This window comes from Leguminivora glycinivorella, chromosome 2 (genome assembly GCF_023078275.1).
Source record: "Leguminivora glycinivorella isolate SPB_JAAS2020 chromosome 2, LegGlyc_1.1, whole genome shotgun sequence".
NCBI lineage: Eukaryota > Metazoa > Arthropoda > Insecta > Lepidoptera > Tortricidae > Leguminivora > Leguminivora glycinivorella.
Window position 1 is genome coordinate 18,331,266 of NC_062972.1, and position 20,338 is coordinate 18,351,603.

The window sequence follows — 20,338 nt, forward strand, 5'->3', positions numbered from 1 at the left end:
TTTAAATTTTATTTTAAGTTTAATTTTAGATTTAATAATTTAGTTTTATTGTAAGATAATTTTATGTATTACATATCTACCTACACCTACACATTGTCGTCGAGAGTACAACCTTTCGCTCTTTTCTTGGAAGAATGAATGCCTCTGTGTCGTCATTGTGAGAGGCAAAATAATTTTCAATTGTTAGAATTTATAGTAAATAACTATACTCATCTATTTACTTAATATATCATGAATATCATATCACTATTTGGGGATCCGTTCAGTAGTCGCCAGTATTACGAGTATAATTTGAAATTCTATTGGTAATATTCTTATGTACCATACAATAATTAATAGTTACCTATATTATGAGCATCGCGGAGAAAATGTAACACAAATTGTTAGGCACCTTTTAGTTACACACATGGGATTATTCTTCGCTTAGTGGCATAGCAAGTATCGTAAGAGAAGTATCGAGAAACCTCGATAGTTTATCGATGCTTTTTAAAATATTATTATGTAATTTGTGATGTTTAAATAATAATAAGTAAAGTATTTTTTTTAATTATAATAACTCAACTAAAAACATAATAATAGCTAAGACGTGGTAGGTTAGGTCGCTCTAGTATGCTTGAAAGCTCCGTAACAAACACTAATACGAAGTAAAAAATTAAGCTCCGTTTGCCTTTTCCAGTTATTTAACTCCCGTCCCGTCCTCCGAATATAAATAGTAGTCGGTCTATCATCCCGGGCGAGGGAAAAAAGGCCGGACTCATTAATTACAAGGGAAATTGAACGCGCTTCAGTTTCAACTGTTAGTTTAAGAACATTTTATTGAGCAAAGTTCCTTGGTGCGGTTGGAATGGCTTCACTGCAGAGTAATTTTCCTTCGTATTATATTTGTAAATACATTGGTTTATTTACGATATATTATTATCCTTGGACATGCTTGTGGTATCTAAATACGTAAATCATGACAGGAGATTGACTTGAGCTCAAAGGATTGTAGACATAAACATAATATAAGTGGATGGTGATAAGCAATAATGTGTCAACCCACACGCCAACCATTTTGAGAAAATGGCGTCTAAAGATTTTTTCTCATTTTTTTGTGTTTCTCTTAAAAAAAATTGTTTTTTATATAGATTGTTGTGTTTTTCAGCTATAATACGTTCAGTAGTAGTGATTATTGTAGCTTAATTTCAAAACAAACTTCAATTTGACGAAATAATGCCCTTTTCTTTTATTGCGAATTGTTCGACGACGTCAAACTTTTTCAAGACTGTGTTATGATACTTAACCCACTTTTGCTAATTGTTTAAAAATATCTATGAGTCTTAAATAAACATGTTAAAGCACATAAATTGTTATTGTAAAATACTCTACCTATGCATATTTTTAACTTTATAAGTGTTAAGTAACATATCAGTCATGGTCACTTATGTTATTAGGTATAAATAATAAAATAATAATAAATATTATAGGACATTCTTACACAGATTGACTGAGACCCACGGTAAGCTCAAGAAGGCTTGTGTTGTGGGTACTTAGGCAACGATATATATAATATATAAATACTTATATACATAGAAAACATCCATGACTCAGGAACAAATATCTGTGCTCATCACACAAATAAATGCCCTTACCGGGATTCGAACCCGGGACCGCGGCGTAGCAGGCAGGGTCACTACCGACTGCGCCAGACCGGTCGTCATGTAGGAATCAATACATTATTTATTAATCAAACCTTTTAATGATTTTTCTACTCCCGAACTGTTATTCGTCATTTACAGGATTGTGCGTATCGAAAAACCTGAAAACGCATTGTTTGGTTCTGTAATCATGGCAACGCATTGCATTAACGATACTGCGTGCGTGCGCGGGAAGGCTTTGGGCAGCTGAGCTGACAGTGCAAACCTTTGCAATACAGGAAACAGTGTGAATTTCGCGAGAATTATTTAAAAAAACTATTAAAAACTAAGTGCATGGTCGTTGTAAAAGTATTGTATGCAATGGTGTTTAACTGACTCCAAAATACTCGTGGAAAGTACGCCACTCATATTTCTTGACCTCCTTTAAACGCCTGTTGAATAAAATACTATAAATTAACTATTAGAGTAATGATCATTTCTAGACACATATTTAAATTATCTGTGCTTTTTCAACAAAAAATCGTTACAAAAACCAAATAATCATCTTTAAAAAAAACAAACTACTTATCTAAAATATACAACAAAATATTTTTTTACGCTAAGAAATAGACTAAGTCATTTAAATTATGAATAACTCATGACTTGTACAAGAACAAAACATAAAATATCTTTAACAAAATAATAAACTACCATTCAGTAAGTATTCAAAAATCAAACAATATTTTTATGCATACATTAACACGTCTTAATGTAATTAGTAATTATAAAAAAAATAGTAGCTTATATTAGATTTTTATATAAACACGTACTTGTAAAAAATGTTTGCAAATTATAATAACGAACATGTATATTCATGACTTAAAATGTTCAATTTCGTACTGAATTCAACATTCATGTGCAAAAATATACTAATGGACTAAGTCATAACTTATTCAAACATAAATTAATATGAACAGTTATATTTTACAATATAGTGTCATGGTACTTACACCAAAAACGAACAATTTATGACCCGAATATAATTTAACAATAATGACTTATGTTTTATAACACGGGTCGTAGCATAAAACAACGAATAAAATATCATTTTGCAATAATCATTCAAGTCTCATAGTGGGTAACTATGTCATTTTTTGCGTTTTGCAAGAATGAGTCAAGTGTAAAAAAATCGTTGAGTCGACCCTCATAACACATTATTGTAATTTAAATATGTCTTCTGCCAATTACTATAATAAGTTAAGGTTCTTGACACATTAATGCAAAACAGGCAACACACGATATAGGATTTGTGTTAACCTATTTTTTTACTTTTGGGATAGTAAAAACTTTCAAAATGAAAAGGTCATTTTTGCAAATAGAAGTTTAAAAATCCAGCTATAACATGGCATTAAAATCTCATTTTTTTAGTTTTTGTGGGTTGACACATTATTGCTTATCACCATCCAAGTAGGATGGTATTAATATCTATTGATTGTCTATGTATACAATTATGCTGATCAGTGAAATTGTATGTTGCTCTATCAGTGAATGAACAAACAATGCTCAAAACCATGTCCCAATAGCTCCTAATTCGTCGACATTAGAGCTATATTGGGACCGTGCGCGACGACAACGCCACGTGACAGTGACAATATTGTAACCGCTGTCAAGCGAGAAGTAAGTAAACATTGTGAAATAAATCACGAAAAAATTAATGAAATCTTGTGCTATTTTACTACATTACACAATTTTGGACGATGGTGGTTATAACATTATCGCCAATAACATTAAAATCGTTGTTTTCAGTGAGAAATTAACAAACTGGTGACTAAAACGGGGTTTCGTGCCATCGCTCACGAAATCATTTTCCAACCTGAGACGATGAATAAAGGCAATAAATTGGTGCTAGCTGGGCATTTTCTACAGATTGAAGACATTATTCCACCATTTGTACCTATGTGCAATAAAATATAAATAAATCATTGGCTTTTGAAATAGTTGATCAGTTCACTGCTATCCTGTCATTTTCATAGGCTAACTATAGGTATTATAAATATCATTGCAGGGCACAGGGTTTATTGTAAAATAAAAACAAACTAGCTATAATAACGTCTAATTATAATATACATTACAAAAACTTGTTTCATTTACTTGAAAATATTGGTGGTTTACCAGATATCACATCAAATACAATCATGAATGCGATGAAATAAGTTATCAGGAATTTTATTTAAAATGTGATAAGCCTTCAGTGGATGGACTGCTTCTGCTTCTATTGTTCTCGTGCTCCTTCTTCCCATTGAAACCTCGATATTTACGCATTCAGAATCAGAATCAGAATATTTATTGGTAAAAACAATTTTACATGTCAACATCTTAGAACAAGGTAGATATTATTAAATATTTACACATTATATAAGTAGTTATTATGTAATCATCATTTTCGTCAATCCGTTTCGATTTGTAAACAGGAGCACAGATGAGGAAACAAATAAAATGATTTTCGAACATAACTGGGATTGGCTTCCACGTCGGCTTTTCTACCTCCAATAAAATTTGCACTATAAATTCACCGTAAATTCAATTCAATACTTGTATCAAATGATTACGCACTTTAAGTAAAACTTCAGAGATTGGACGACACTTTTCTTCTCACGGCAACTATTCACTTAAACGGTGGTTTCGTTTCCACCACGGTTTTGGAAATAGCTAGAATTTAGTCGCTACTTTTCTTGGAGTTATTACAATTCGCCATAACAAATTTTACTAGGCCCGTATTCAATTTATCTCAAGAACGACATGAAAATGTTTACTGCAATATGGATTTGACAGCGCAAGTCAGCGACTAAGATGTCAATTTTGGCCGTAGTGAGCGCTGTGATCGTTTTAGCTACCCCCTCCACCCGCTTTGCACCCTGCCAATAGTACATAAGTACCTACTTATGACGACCCATATTTTTGCACAATGCCTGCACTAAGATATTTAGTAGGTAAGTATCTGCAAACATGTTTTATCATACATAGTCCGAAGTACTTAGATAGACCGATAGATTACTTTTTATTCGCGGTTTGTACTGTCAATTCAATACGCACTCAGGAGGACCGAAGACTTATTTAAAAATTTACCGAAATTCGTAAAATGTATTAAACCAATTTAAAAATGTTCAGAAGTTTAATATTCTACCGTTGAACGGAGTGAAGCGATCGTAAGGACTTTTATTTAATCTGAGAGGAACATGTTAGTATCAGTAAAACCGTATTTATTGAAATAGACATTTATTTCAAGCCCATTTGGTGTTAGTGTCTCTTTCGCTTGACCTATTGGCAGGGTGCAAAGCGGGTGGAGGGGGTAGGTAAAACGATCACAGCGCTCACTACGGCCAAAATTGACATCTTAGTCGCTGACTTGCGCTGTCAAATCCATATTGCAGTAAACATTTTCATGTCGTTTTTGAGATAAATTTAATACGGGCCCAGTAAAATTTATTATGGCGAATTGTAATAACTCCAAGAAAAGTAGCGACTAAATTCTAGCTATTTCCAAGACCGTGGTGGAAACGAAACCACCGTTTAAGTGAATAGTTGCCGTAAGAAGAAAAGTGTCGTCCAATCTCTGAAGTTTTACTTAAAGTGCGTAATCATTTGATACAAGTATTGAATTGAATTTACGGTGAATTTATAGTGCAAATTTTATTGGAGGTAGAAAAGCCGAAGTGGAAGCAAATCCCAGTTATGTTCGGAAATAATTTTATTTGTTTCCTCATCTGTGCTCCTGTTTACAAATCGAAACGGATTGACGAAAATGCGTAAATATCGAGGTTTCAATGGGAAGAAGGAGCACGGGAACAATAGAAGCAGAAGCAGTCCATCCACTGAAGGCTTATCACATTTTAAATAAAATTCCTGAGAACTTATTTCATCGCATTCATGATTGTATTTGATGTGATATTTGGTAAACCTCCAATATTTTCAAGTAAATGAAACAAGTTTATGTAATGTATATTATAATTAAACGTTATTATAGCTAGTTTGTTTTTATTTTACAATAAACCCTGTACCCTGCAATGATACTTATAATACCTATAGTTAGCCTATGAAAATGACAGGATAGCAGTGAACTGATCAACTATTTCAAAAGCCAATGATTTATTTATACTTTATTGCACATAGGTACAAATGGTGTAAAAAAGTCATCAATCTCTAGAAAATGCCCAGTTAGCACCAATTTCTTGTCTTTATTCATCGTCTTAGGTTGGAAAATGATTTCGTGAGCGATGGCACGAAACTCCGTTTTAGTCACCAGTTTGTTAATTTCTCACTGAAATCAACAATTTTAATGTTATTGGCGATAATGTTGTAACCACCGTCGTCCAAAATTGTCTAATATAGTAAAATAACACAAGATTTCATTAATTTTTTCACAATTTTTACTTACTTCTCGCTTAACAGCGGCGACAATATTGTCCATAATGGTCACCTGTCACGTGGCGTGTCGTCGCGCACGGTCCCAATTGTTAAGTACTAACTGTTGCCCATTTTCCCTTACCTGAGGTGGAATATTTGATTACAAAATATAAATATAATATATGGTTCCTATATTCCTCACCCCTCGATATGTACTGTACTAATATTAAAACAAGAGATTAAATAAAATCAAGTTCTCGGTACGTAAATTTACTGCAACGAAGCAGTGAAAGGATTATACCCATAAAATCGTATACAAGTTAAACATTGAGTCTGGTAATTCGGCCGGCGGAAGTGGTTCCCAAACTCAGAACATTTCCTAAGCTCGAATATATTTACGAACAACAATATAATTAATGTAGACCGATAGATGAGAAAAGGGTAGGAATTCAACTATAGTCGTTTAGTTATGTAGTAGGTAAGTACCTATGTATAATGTATAAATATTATTTGGGTCATTGAACTTTTTCCCATCATGGAGATGTGCGCAGAGCGCAGTGGTGAAGTGAAACGTTCCGAACCCAGTGCGCTCTCACAACGGAAAAGAGGGTGAAACGCCGGTAGACGTGTGCGCTGCGCCGGCGCGCGGCAATTTTGGCCACGCCGCCGCCGCCGATTATTAATCGGCGTGAAATCGGCGTGACCTTGGTGGTTAATAAATTGCTCAAACTTAGTATTTGATTACATTTTTGGACTTTTTATACTATTTCCAATACATATAATTTACTTTTATTAAAATATTCTGTATTAAACACTAAGAAAAATGCGAAAAACCGGATATGGGGGAAGAGCTATAATCGTGACGACTTTGACCTGGTATACGACTTGACATAATTGTTTACAGCACCTACGAGATTACCACATCTGGAGAGCCAGGAACTTTCCTGTTGAATCTTCTGCTACCTTTTCATCTCGATCACCATGTAATCCATTCTAGATTTCATGGCTCCTCGAAATATTGCCCGTTCCAAAATACCCACGTGCCCACCGCGTCGGCATATTGCTTATAGCCACTGTGTGTAAGACTGTAAATCAGCAGATTGAATAGGAGGCGATTGTTTTTTGCGCCTTACTCCCCCAGGTAACCCAGGTTTGCTTCAATTTGTATGATACTAATTTCGTTGCTGATCTGGTTCTGCACGAAATGAAGCTTTTCATTCCATTCTCTGTGGTTCCAATCACTGGCAAGTGTCAAACTTCATTTGATAGAATCGTTTTTTTTAAGTAGCCTAATATGCGTCCCACTGCTGGGTAAATGCCTCCTCTTCCTTCGTCCACTCATCACGGTTTTGATGCCTGCTCCCGCCGTCTGAGTGATATCTCTATTTTTGGTCTGCCTTTGCCCCGGCGAAGCTGTGGTAACCATTCAGTTGCTACTTTGGCCCACCGATCAGGTGCAAAAATGTCCTGCACGTATCGTATAGCACATGGAAAATTATTCAGTGGTTCCAAAACGCAAAAAACAGAACCGCATTTCCTAATAAACTGTCTGCGTCCAACTCAAAATGCCGAGACCTATATGCCGGACATTCGTTTCCAGTATAGTTCAGTGTGTAAAGCTCTTTTTTTCCTCGACACAGGTAACGACGGTATCATTGGAATTTTGCTGAAGTTGTATGCTTTTGAGAGGACACCGATGTAAATATGGATTTGACAGCGTAAGTCAGCGACAAAGATGTCAATTTTGGCCGTAGTGAGCGCTGTGATCGTTTTAGCTACCCCCTCCACCCGCTTTGCACCCTGCCAATATATGGCATTCGTGGATCTTAACAAAGCTTTCGATACGGTCAGTAGAGAGGGTCTCTACGATGTTCTCGTCCGTATTGGGTGTCCACCAACTCTATTGTCATGGATACGTGCGTTCCACGAGAATATGAAAGGTACCGTCCTGTTCGATGGTGAGGCATCGGCGGCTTTTGATATGAGGCGCAGCGTAAGACAAGGTTGCGTTCTGGCGCCAACGCTCTTTGGTATTTTCTTTTCGGTACTCCTCAGGGTAATAACTGTTGTGTTTTGATATCTAATAATAGATAGTAGCGCCACCTACACTAATACTTGTATGGACTCTTTTGTATCTTATACTCTTTGGATCCTTTTAAACCTTTGTGACTGTTTTGTATTTAGAATGTTATTGACTTAAATATATTATTCCTTTGATATCCGTTTACCAGAATGGTTGTTTTGATTTTATAACAGGTTATGTTCCCAGTAAATTGCTAATAATTATTCTCGCAATGAACTTGCATTTAAGGCTGAATAAGTTCTTGAAGTGCGAGAATATGCTGCGCAAGTAAATTCGTGTAAATTTGAAAATGACGACGTCAAAATGAAATTGTGATATGTGTGTATTACACAGAATGGATTTTTCGTAGCGGAGAATGTTTTGTTCTGGAAACTTCGGAGTGCATGAAAAGCACGAAGCCAGTAGCCGCAGATGACGAAAAAACCGTGTAATTATCTATTTCAAGGACGTACAAAATACGAAGGTGCTTAAGGTAATAAAAGCTGCATGATTATATCTCAGGATTCACAAGAAGAATCTGTACTGAGAAGTTTCATTGATATTCGTTGAGAATTTTGTTCGTCGGTGACGTCATGTCAGAAACTAAGTGGAACGGATTTTAAGGATGAGGTCGGGTGGCTATTGTACTCGTAGCAGGATTATCCGATGTAAATGGAGCATTATTTGCGATGTATCGTAAAAATACGATTGATAACATCACTAGCTCAACCAGAGAGAATAGTGCTCAGATGTCATATTTATGTCAAAAGAAAAAGTAAAAATTTTTAAAAACAAAAGGCGGTTTGTTTTGAATTTGATATGAATTTTAAATTGTATGGAAAACGACAGGATATTTATAATCGGTGCACGGAATAAGAAAAGTTCGACAGATACAAAGTCGCGAAAATGTTTTCATGAGTTTCAATTTTATATCGGGAAGACAGAGTGGTATACAGACTTTTGGCAGTTGTGATTACTGCGGACGATGATTGGAACAGCAACATGATGTTGAACGAGCTTTCGTCGACGGGAATTGTAGTCGAAAAAGAAGTGCCCGTGATATGTTACGGTACGGTAAATGATTACGTTGTTGAAAATGTTGTATTCCAAGTTTGAAAAGGAATCTGTTATCCGTCAGCGGTAGATTAAAAACGGTATGTTTTTGAATAAGGTTGGAGAACTTGATGCCACAGTTCTTGGTTGTTGATCAAGTGTTGGCTGTGGTGGTGTTTAGAAAAGTTACTGGGCATTGTCGTCTTGAAGATAGTAAGCGTGAAGTTACTCGATCAAGTATGCCGTGGAAGGACTCACATTTGACAGAGGTATTTCTGTAGTCTTGTGATGAAGCATAGGAAAACTGAGAAGTTACCTTGTACCACAGAGTGTAGCTATAACACTAGTTTGAAGGCAGAAAGCCTAACCTTGACCGAGCGATCTCAGGATTTTGGGAGGTGTTGTCACAAGATTCAGTGACGATAGAATATCTTACCCAAGGAGAAGCGGCTCGGTGCTGCGATATTCAGATGGCAAAAAAGTTTATATTCCTAGAACCAATGATATCACAACCGGCTGAGGTGTGGTGGTGATAGAAAGTTAGAAACCCATCTCGGAGAAGGTTACTGATTGAATGTCATTGGATTCAGTAGGGGAAATGTTCTAGATTTCAGGTAGTGAAGAATGTTGGATAACGTTCTTAAGGTCACTGAGGTGAGCTGGCATTCCCAGAGACAAAGTTACAGAGTACAGTATAGAAAGAGTTGTGAAGATGGTGGTGCATGATACATTGCATTTCATCGATGACAACTGGGAAATGGGAACTCGCCATTGCACTCAAACGTGATGAAGTTATTTAAGTCAATTTAAGTCACATTGACAAGCATTGGTCTTATGCGAAGAGGATCAGAGCTGATTGGAAAGAGTTTGTGATAAACTATTATTAGTTATAGTGGGGGTGTTGTGTTTTGATATCTAATAATAGATAGTAGCGCCACCTACACTAATACTTGTATGGACTCTTTTGTATCTTATACTCTTTGGATCCTTTTAAACCTTTGTGACTGTTTTGTATTTAGAATGTTATTGACTTAAATATATTATTCCTTTGATATCCGTTTACCAGAATGGTTGTTTTGATTTTATAACAAGTACCTTGAAGACCACTAGCTCAATATCACCCGGCAGTACGGTCTTCGCTATGGTCGAGGCGCTGGAGACCTCTTTGTCTACCTTACTTGTCGTTGCGCCACAGCTATAGAGAGCACTGGCTGTTAGCCTGGATATCGCAAAGGCCTTTTATAGGGTTTGGCGTAAGGCTCTTCTCTTTAAATTGGCCTCGTACTGTCTTCCTAAAGGGTTGTGCACATTGGTTCCTGCTTCCTGTTTAGGCGAACCATTTCAGTCGTCACTGTCGGAATAAGTATGCTTGAACTATAAGCTCATAAACGTTGGGGTATCCTAAGGATCTGTACTGTTTACTTTGTTCTTTCTGCAATTCAATGATTTATTGTCTGCTAACAATATTCACTGCTATACAGATGATAACACTACCGATAGCCGTTATATAAGTAGTGCAAAATGCCCCCCCTGAGCAGTTGTCGGTGTATAGGATGCAACCTTATGTTTGAGATCGAGACGTTTTTGGTCTCAGAATTGGGTAATCTTAACCTAGCCCAGTTCAAACGAAGTATAATTAGTGCGTTTTCTACTAAGAAAACACCATTTGTCACGGCGCCAAAGTTTCAGGGCAGCCATTTTACCATCTCTAACCAAAAGTATAGATACTTGGTGCTGATATTACGAACCATATCCAGTTTCGAAGTCATGTGAAACATGAAGCTAAATTGGGTTCCAACGATTGAACAGGGCCAAACTACCGGGTCAGCGTCAGTGACTTTTGTTATATAAAGCGCAGGTTCGACCTTAATATTGAGTACTGTCCCCATCTCTGGTCTGGCGACTCTGACGCTCCGCAATACCAGCTCCTTCCGCTTGACTCCATCCAACGGCGGCGGGCAGTTCGGTTTGTCAGCAAATTTATTGACGGCTTAGATTAGAACCTGTCAGCCTTCGTAGCGCTGTTGGAATGTGTAGAACATTCAAAGAGAGCGTTTATAGAATGGGGATATTAGGAAGAGCTTTTTGTATACTACCGTCTCAAATTGTTACTCACAACACTCGCCATTTTTGACCTCTCATAAGCAACGGTTAATTGCATAAAATACTATAATGAAACTAAAGGGACACGGGGTACGCGCGTTTCATTCGTTTGTTTATATTCAATGGATTTTAATATTGTTAATCTCTATTTCGGCGCGAAATTCAAACTATCGACGGCGGCGGCGGCGCGCTGGCTCCTTGTAGCGGCGGCGCGCCGCGGCGGCGCGCATGTCTAATCCCGTGTTCACTCATATTTTATATAAAAGTATACGTAGTACACCTGTATTGGTCAAATTTTCAAGAATAATAACAAATAAATGATTTTTATATAAGAAACATGAAATCAAGGTCACGCCGAATTCACGCCGAAAATACGCCGCCGCCGCCGATTTTTTGGCAAACGCCGCCGCCGATCATTTTTTAATCGGCGCACACGTCTACGCCGGAGTGGGTTTAGTGGGTAGGGCCGTTTCTCCCCTTCTCGCCAGGAGAAGGGAAAGCAACTGCGAGTCCCACACAGCGTGCGCAACTGCATTCCCACTCCGTGAAAAAAAAAAAAGGTGCCATAGACCTCTCCATTGACCAGTTACCAGTTACCAGTACATTAACATTTCAACCCAATAGCCCAGTTTATTTTGTTTCTTTTCATTGCAATAGCTCTACACTAACCGGGGATTGTCCTTGGGTGCATTACTATAGTGCATACAGGGATAATCGTCGGTTGGTGTCACATTACCTTTTAGATTAAACTGTCTTAAAGGGCCTCTGCGCTGTTGGCTTCGGCCCCACGCACGCCTCCCAAATGTCCGGGACCCCTTGGTCCCGAGCTATGGTAAAGACAAATATAAATTTTAACAATATTGTGAACTATTGTATAATATACCAACTTTCATCACAAGTATTATCAAAAATCTGAAAAAAGTTACCTTAGGGCCTTATCACACTTGCGATTTGCGGGCGATTTGAAAGCGAAACGAACGCGCAGCGAGTTCGCCGCGAGTGCGCAGCGAGTTCACCGCGAATGTGCAGCGAGTTCGCCGCTTCTAGAGTCGAGACCTCATGCTGTATTCATCAGCAAAATGAATTTCTATCCACTTTAGTTTAAGTCGATATTTGTAGTAGTTTATTATCTACGAATGTGGACAGATGGACAATCAACAATAATGGCACCGTTGGAAGATTCAAATACTGTTGCAATGGATATCGCGACGAACACGCTGCGCACTCGCGGCGAACTCACTGCGCGTTCGCTTCGCTTTCAAATCGCCCGCAAATCGCAAGTGTGATAAGGCCCTTAAACCCCCTCTGAGCCCCTACCATAGCTGCTACCCTCAAGTATTTTTTAGTACCCAGGTTAATCAGTGTACACAAAACCATAGGAAATATTTCTCCTGATTGACAATATGGGCTTTTTGCCGAGGTTCAATTTTAAAAATCCAACTTTTTTGGGCATTGATCCCGTGATTGAAGTTGACATATCATAATATGCGTCCGTAACAATGGTGCGCGGAGCCGAAGCCAAGAAAATTTACCTTTTGACATTTTAATGAATACGAAATGGATATTCTGGCGCATACGAGTATTAGATAAGTCATTACACCTTTTATTACTAATATTTTCACATGAAATTGTTCAAGTTTTACTGCTAAAGTTTTGGTGTCACTCTTAGCAATTAAAGAAAATAAAATCATGATTGCAGTGATAGGTTGTTAGCCATCGTCCATACCATAATTGAATACCTACATATCCTACAGTATATGATACCCACGAGAGGAACAAGGCAAAAGAAAAGTGTTCTATAGAAATAAGCGGCATTACATCAGTAGGAATGTATGAAACCAAAATTTTTTTGATATTTCAGCATTGGTCCCACAATAGTTGTTCATTATGACCTCGAAAGCCAGTAGCTATGTAATGTTTGGCTTGTCCTCTTTATTTCACCGTGTATTTTGACTAATTATTTACAAAATTTGAGCACCAATGTCCTTTCCACAAACTGAGGAACAAACAAAGAGATTACTCAAGTATCGGGCCACTTCGTTATCGGCCTTAATGCAACTTCGCTTAATTTCGGCTTTCGGGGTTTTCTCATATAGGCGGATTAACTCCCGACTGGCGATATTAAAAAAACTGTTTGGGTCATTGGCGAAAAAGTGTTGTATAGGCACAGGTATACTTAGGTAGAAATTCATCGTCTTTGATTTAATAATGTTATACATGATTTAAAAAAACCTTCTATTTATGTAGGCGAAAATATTTTATCACTATTTTTCTAGGCGAGTACCTACCTATCTCCCGTAACTCATTGCACCAATGTTTCAACATTACTTATATTGTCGAATTGATACAGGATTGGTTATATTTATGTAGTATACTTACATATGGTATTATAACAGGGAAGACCTGTAGGGCAATCACGGTCGCGCGATAAATGATAAAACATCGGGCCGTCCCTATCGCACTTACAAATAGTGCGATGGGGACGGCCTGCTGTTTTATCATTTATCGCGCGACCATAATTGCCTGCCTGGATGACTGTTCTTAAAATATTGTATACCATGCACGAAATAAAGCATCAGATAATTATTATAAAAACATAGACAGAAGTTATTTTTGAATCGAATTTCTATCTTATAAGTCAGGTAGTAATATATTACTTATATAAATAAAGTAACCGAATTGACCGTGACCACAGATTTTTTCCTCTGAGACCGTCACGTTATTTGTTTTTCTTATAATTATCTGATGCTTTATTTCGTGCGTGATAAAAAATATTTTATTTTAAGAACAGTCAAGTTTCCTATTGGTACAAAATGTATGACGTTGGGTTGGGTAATTACATTATACACACAAACATACATATATATCCTATATATCCTATGTGTTGCATTAAAGCCCAAGGTCCTCCTTGGGCTTTAATGCAACACAACCATAAATTATCTCAAACCGTAACTAGTTCAAAGAATCTACGAAACGCATTTGCATGCTCGTGTTCATTTCAAATGAACAGCTCGCGGCAGTTTTGTTTAAGAAAATACATAAACATTGCGCTCACTTCATCTCGTCAACACTTCAGGCTCATTTAGACGGCGCGTGAACTCGCATGCGATTTTAGTTACATTGCGGGCTGTTGAGGTTACATACAATTTGCACAACCGTCAAATACCGCAATGTAATAAAACTCGTAAGCGAGTTCTCGTACCGTCTAAATGGGCTCTAAGGCTCATATAGACGGCGCGTGAACTCGCATGCGATTTCAGTTTCGTGCGGGCTGTTGAGGTTACGTTCAATTCAGTACAAAAATCAAACACCGCAACGTAACTCGCACGCATGCGAGTATTGCGTGTACTCGCACCGTGTAAACGAGCTTTTACAGTGAAGAACAAAATGCTATTTACAATGTTCTCCAGACTACCTTTCTCGGTGGACTACTTTTTAGACTTAGGTATGACTTAGGGCAAGTTGTATCAACCACATTTGACAGACACATTATCGTCACGCAGCGGATGTCTATGGATTTTTTTCTAAATATGTTTTTTTTTTTCAAACAAACAAATAATTTGACAATAAAGGTTTTTCGTGAGTTGTAACATACATTTTAATTCAATTAAAATTCGGTATACAAACGTTTATTGGGAAATCCCCGATGCGGAGTGGAGCGTGGAGAGGCGGTGGTGTTACCAACGGTAAATAAATAGCGATAACCACCTACCAACTACAGCTTTCGTAAATGTTAGTTTTATAAGATTAGTTATTAAATTAACATACATACGTACGTACATATAAATAACATACATTCACGGCTGTATCCCCTGTATCACCTGTGTATTATTAAATTAAATTCGTTTAAAAGTAAACATAAAGTCTAAAAACCGCATAATTTAAAGGTATTAAATCCTTTGAACATTTTGAAATTTCCTAGGTAAAAATCCTAGGTATGTTACAGTTTTAATTAACAATGGGTTGAATATAAATATTAACAGTTCACTCATCCCTAATTTCGCTTGTACAATAGCACAGTGTGTGTTAATATCAACAAGTTATAACAAAAATAGTGAGGATTCTTTTAATAGCGTAGGTACTATACTTATTCGGTATCGTATATTGATAGGGGAGAAATAAATGTTTTCAAAATGCTTCAAACACGTTCTTTTACCAGAAACTCATAATTTCATATTTTTTACATTTGCTGCTTACTGTTTAGGTAATTCATTTTTACGCTATTTTACCGCAGGGCAACCATAAAAGCATTGCAGACGCAAACAATTGTGCAGTCGAACGAATCTCTAATTTAATGTTCTTTGAGCTTGATGTCAAAGTTTTAAAGTCCTTAAGTTTATTAAATTTCAGCATTTGTCAGTACGAGTACTTCTTAGAATATCAAAAGTGGATTGTGTTAATTGCATACAAAGGGACAAAATTACATGTCTTGCGTAACTGCGTTGAATTGAATCCTAAACTAAACTACAGATTTTAACATATATGTATGTATGTAGGTCTAGCAAGATCAAAGAAAGTATAATCCTTACTCGTAAAAATTTCAAGTGTTAATCCATGGTAGAATAGTGCTACCATATGGCATAATATCAAGGATTAATAAAATTATTACTTTATTGGGAGTCGAATAGTAATATGTTTCCTATACAATTTTCAACTTAAACAGTTTATTTTTTTATTAATTATATAATTACATAATTACACATTTTGAAATACCTATCCAAATTATTGTAACCATTCTCATATTTTTACTTAAAATTCAACGTGTATAATCATCACCCCTTTTTTCGTGGTCCGTTTCAACACCTCACTCTCCGTTACTTACTATGGTATAGACTATACCTATGTGGTGATAGATTTCACACTGGGAGTTTGCCAAGATTTTAATTAACGCAGTCCAATTGAAACTGTTCCGGATTAGAATAGTAGGAAGGAATTGCTCGCATTCTTGAACAAAAGCCAGAGCAGTTTGTTAGAAGTACCTAGGAGTGGGTTGTCTTCTCTAACGGACCAAAGTCTACTCGTACATCAACAGTTACTGCAAATCGAATATCAATAGGAGAGTCGTTGATATTAGGTAAAACTATACACCATTCGCACATCTTAAAAACGATTCTATGTTTCTTAATATCTGCTTGTCGCCAAAACTGAATATGTTCTTTATATTATTTCGTTTGTAACTTCCGAGAAACTTATTTATAGGTACACATCGGTACTTTACCGCTTGGTCACCAATCATTAAGCTTGTCGCTACATATGTATAAGGTTAATATGCGTGCCGTGCTGGGGTAAGTGTATCTTGCCTTTTTACAGGGTATTTGCGAGGTCATACTTTTGCCACTTGCTACTTAACCGGTAAACGTATAAAAAAACTCAATAAACAATGATCATTTTTCAAACATTCCTAATTAAATGTGAAGGTATGACATGCTTAACCATATTGACTTTATACTGTAACTCTGCATAAAATAAATAATATCTAAGAAAAAATTGTCTTGGAAAAAAAATCTCTTTCAGTTGGCACCACATATTTAGCTAATTCGTATTTTATTTTATGTCAAAATTATTTAAGCAAGCATTTTTTTTTTCATTTGCCAAATAACGCAAAATTCTCGTAGCAGCCAGTCTGCGAGAAACACGACCATAAGCGATTAGAAATCAATAAGAGAATGCACGTCATCCCGCGTGATTAGCGCTCCGGAGTTGTTCGCAACTCGTTAACTGAGCCGTGCCATGTGTGGCCACACACACGGACTAAACGGAATAAGGGCTGAAATACACGGCGCGAGAACTCGCGTGCGAGTTTCATTATTGCGGTAATTAATTGGTGTGCTGAATTGTATGTATCCCAACATTCCGTAATATAAAATATTAAAACCGTTCGCGCGCCGTGCAAGTGGGCCATAATAGGCGAGACGACTAAAAAAACGAATTAATCCGTCAGTTAGATTATCAAAGAATTTTAGAGACGTATTTTTTCTTTTTTCTCGTAAACGAAAAATGATGACGGTACTACAGTGCGTTGAAGTTGCGCGTGACGTCACGCCTAGGTACAATTTTTACTTGACGTCACTTTCCGGAACTTTGATGCTCTATTTGTAATTAGGGTTCCGTACCAAAAAGGTACAACAGGAACCCTTATGGTGCGACTCTGTCCGTCTGTCTGTCCGTCTGTCACATTGTTAAATATCTCGAGAATTACTTATGCTATTGATATGAAATTTGGAACAGTTATAAACATTGTGAACCTCTACAAGTTGAAATATTTTTTTTTTTAATTAATTAATATAAATGATAGAAAATGGCCAAAATGAAAGGGGGGCAAACTAAAAATTTCAAGTAACTAGGTCAAGTGGGGTATCGTTAGAAAGAGCTCAAACTGTACATATCAAAACTATTTTTTATAATTTTTTGGTTTTGGAAAAAAAATGTTTTTTGAAGGAAAATGTAAAAAAAAATACCGTCCCCCCCCCTTATCTCCGAAGTTTACCAACATAAATTTATGAAATTTTCACCAAACATGGCTATTATAATGAGCATTACAGGAAAAATAAAATCGTACACGTATCTTGAAAACTTTTTTTTTCATTTATAAAAAAACACAGATTTACATTTTCAATTTCAACACCTTTGCGGGTGTTTATTGTACCTGTATTTTTTAACAAAATAACAATGAAATTACCTGCTTTCAAATAGAGGAAAAATGGTTAAAATCGGTTCGCAATAAACAATTATTCCATAAAAATCATCCTCCATACTAGCTCGCGCGCCTTAGTTTACACAATTTGCCGAATGATGTCGCTGTACGTTGAACGCTCATTTCCTACATCGCGTTTTTCCTGATATAATGCGGTCGGTTGCGTCCTTGCGAAATGTCGTAAGTCGTAAACTATTGAAGTCGAATAGTCTTGATTTTATTTGGACGTTGTCTAACAATAAAATTGTATATTAAAATATTACTTGTTATGTGGGAAATTGAGTCTTGAGGGATTTAGTCAAATCTGTAGAGTTCTATGAATAACATTTTGATGATTCAACTATTGAAAGTTTGTACGGAACCCTCGGTGAGCGAGTCCGACTCGCACTTGACCGGTTTTTTTTTTGTTAATTAGAATAAGCGAAAAACATGTGTTCAGTATTTTTGGACGACGTAATTGACGGACTAAACAGAATACCATTTTGTTATGTAGTGGTCATCCCTATTTGCACAAATCAATTTATTTTTAGTTTGTGAATTTTATTTTGTCATCTTTTTAGGGTTCCGTACCAAAAAGGTACAACAGGAACCCTTATGGTGCGACTCTGTCCGTCTGTCTGTCCGTCTGTCACATTCCTAAATATCTCGAGAACTACTAATGCTATCAACTTGAAATTTGGAATAGTTTTGAACATTGTAAACCTCTACAAATAGAAGGTATAATTTTTTTTAAATTTATTGATTTTAATTGTAGAAAATGGCCAAAATGAAAGGGGGGCAAACTGTAAATTTCAAGTTACTAGGTCAAGTGGGGTATCGTTAGAAAGAGCTCAAATTGAACGTAAATAAACTATTTTTTATAATTTTTTTTGTTGTGAAAAAAAAAAAAGAATTTTGAAGGAAAATGTAAAAAATACCGTCCCCCCCCCTTATCTCTGAAGTTTACCAACAAAAAATTATGAAAATTTTGGGAAACATTGGTTTTATGCTAAATATTACAGGAAAAATATAATCGTGTTTGTATCTTGAAAACTTTTTTTTATTCACAAAAAACTTTTCACATTTTTACTTTTAATTTACTCACCTTTGCGGATGCATATAGTACTTAAAATTAATACGAGATGTTACGTAAATCATCTTTCTAATAAAGTAAAAATTGTTTAAATCGGTTAACATTATAAAGAATAATCCCTGAAAAACCAACATACTATGGTTGCGCAAATTAGTTAGCGAATTCACCGAGAGATGGCGCTATACACAATAATGCTCATTAGTACCTATACTTTTGTCTTCTACTTCTAGTCAAGTCGTTAGAGTTATGTGAAAACATGAGATTATTTTAACTGGCGAGTTTGAAAGTTTGTACGGAACCCTCGGTGGGCGAGTCCGACTCGAACTTGACCGGTTTTTTACGTAGTAAGATTACTGTATCCGGGTACCTAGCTAGTGAGTATGACGCATTTATAGGTAATCTTGTGTTATGAAAAGAGCGTAATATTTCCTCTTCTTGGAGAATTCCTCTACACAACTGGGGATTTAATTTTTTTTTTAAGTGTTTTCTAATTCGTACTATAAAAAGTCACTTAGTTTAATTTAGTTTATAATTTCAAGACCTATATGACCTTCATAAATCCAATCTTTTCCGTAAGAGATGTTGACGGTAAATCAAACAGTACTAAGTACAAAAAAATAAATAAATCCTAAAACGTATAAACTAGCCATGGATAGTGTTTCTTTTTCTAAAAAAAAATTATGTGGTGTTATTAACTCTCTATGAGTAAATAAAGAAAGAAGTGATATCGCCAATCATAATCGTGAAACACCAACGCGTCATTGAGAAGACCTATTTTGGTGTTCATCAGAAGCTCAATTTCAATGTAATAAACGCTTGGCTTGTTGAATCAGTATGTTATAGATGCTAGATTTGGTAGTAATAAGGCTATCAGGAACCTGGTCGGTACAGCTTCGCAAAAAAGTCTCGTTTTCTATTCTCACACCTATTCATTTAGAAGGGACGATATTACAATGTTGCCACTTTTTAGGGTTCCGTAGTCAACTAGGAACCCTTATAGTTTCGCCACGTAAGGCCCTTATAGTTTCGGTAAGGGCATTTATTTGTGTGATGAGCACAGATATCGTCGGTGAGATTGCCAATTCCGCTATGTGCATTTTAGCTACTTTTCAGGAGAGACAAAAAATCGATTTACTAGAGAATTAGGTACAAACATCATTTCAATTTGTATCCAAAATGTTTCAAAAATAGCAAGAAATATGTTGTGTGAAAAAAAATGGGAAATAATAAATCATAAATATTATTTGTTCCTGAGTCATGGATGTTTTCTATGTACGTATGTATTTATCTATTAAAGTATGTAAGCATATCGTCGCTTAGCACCCATAATACAA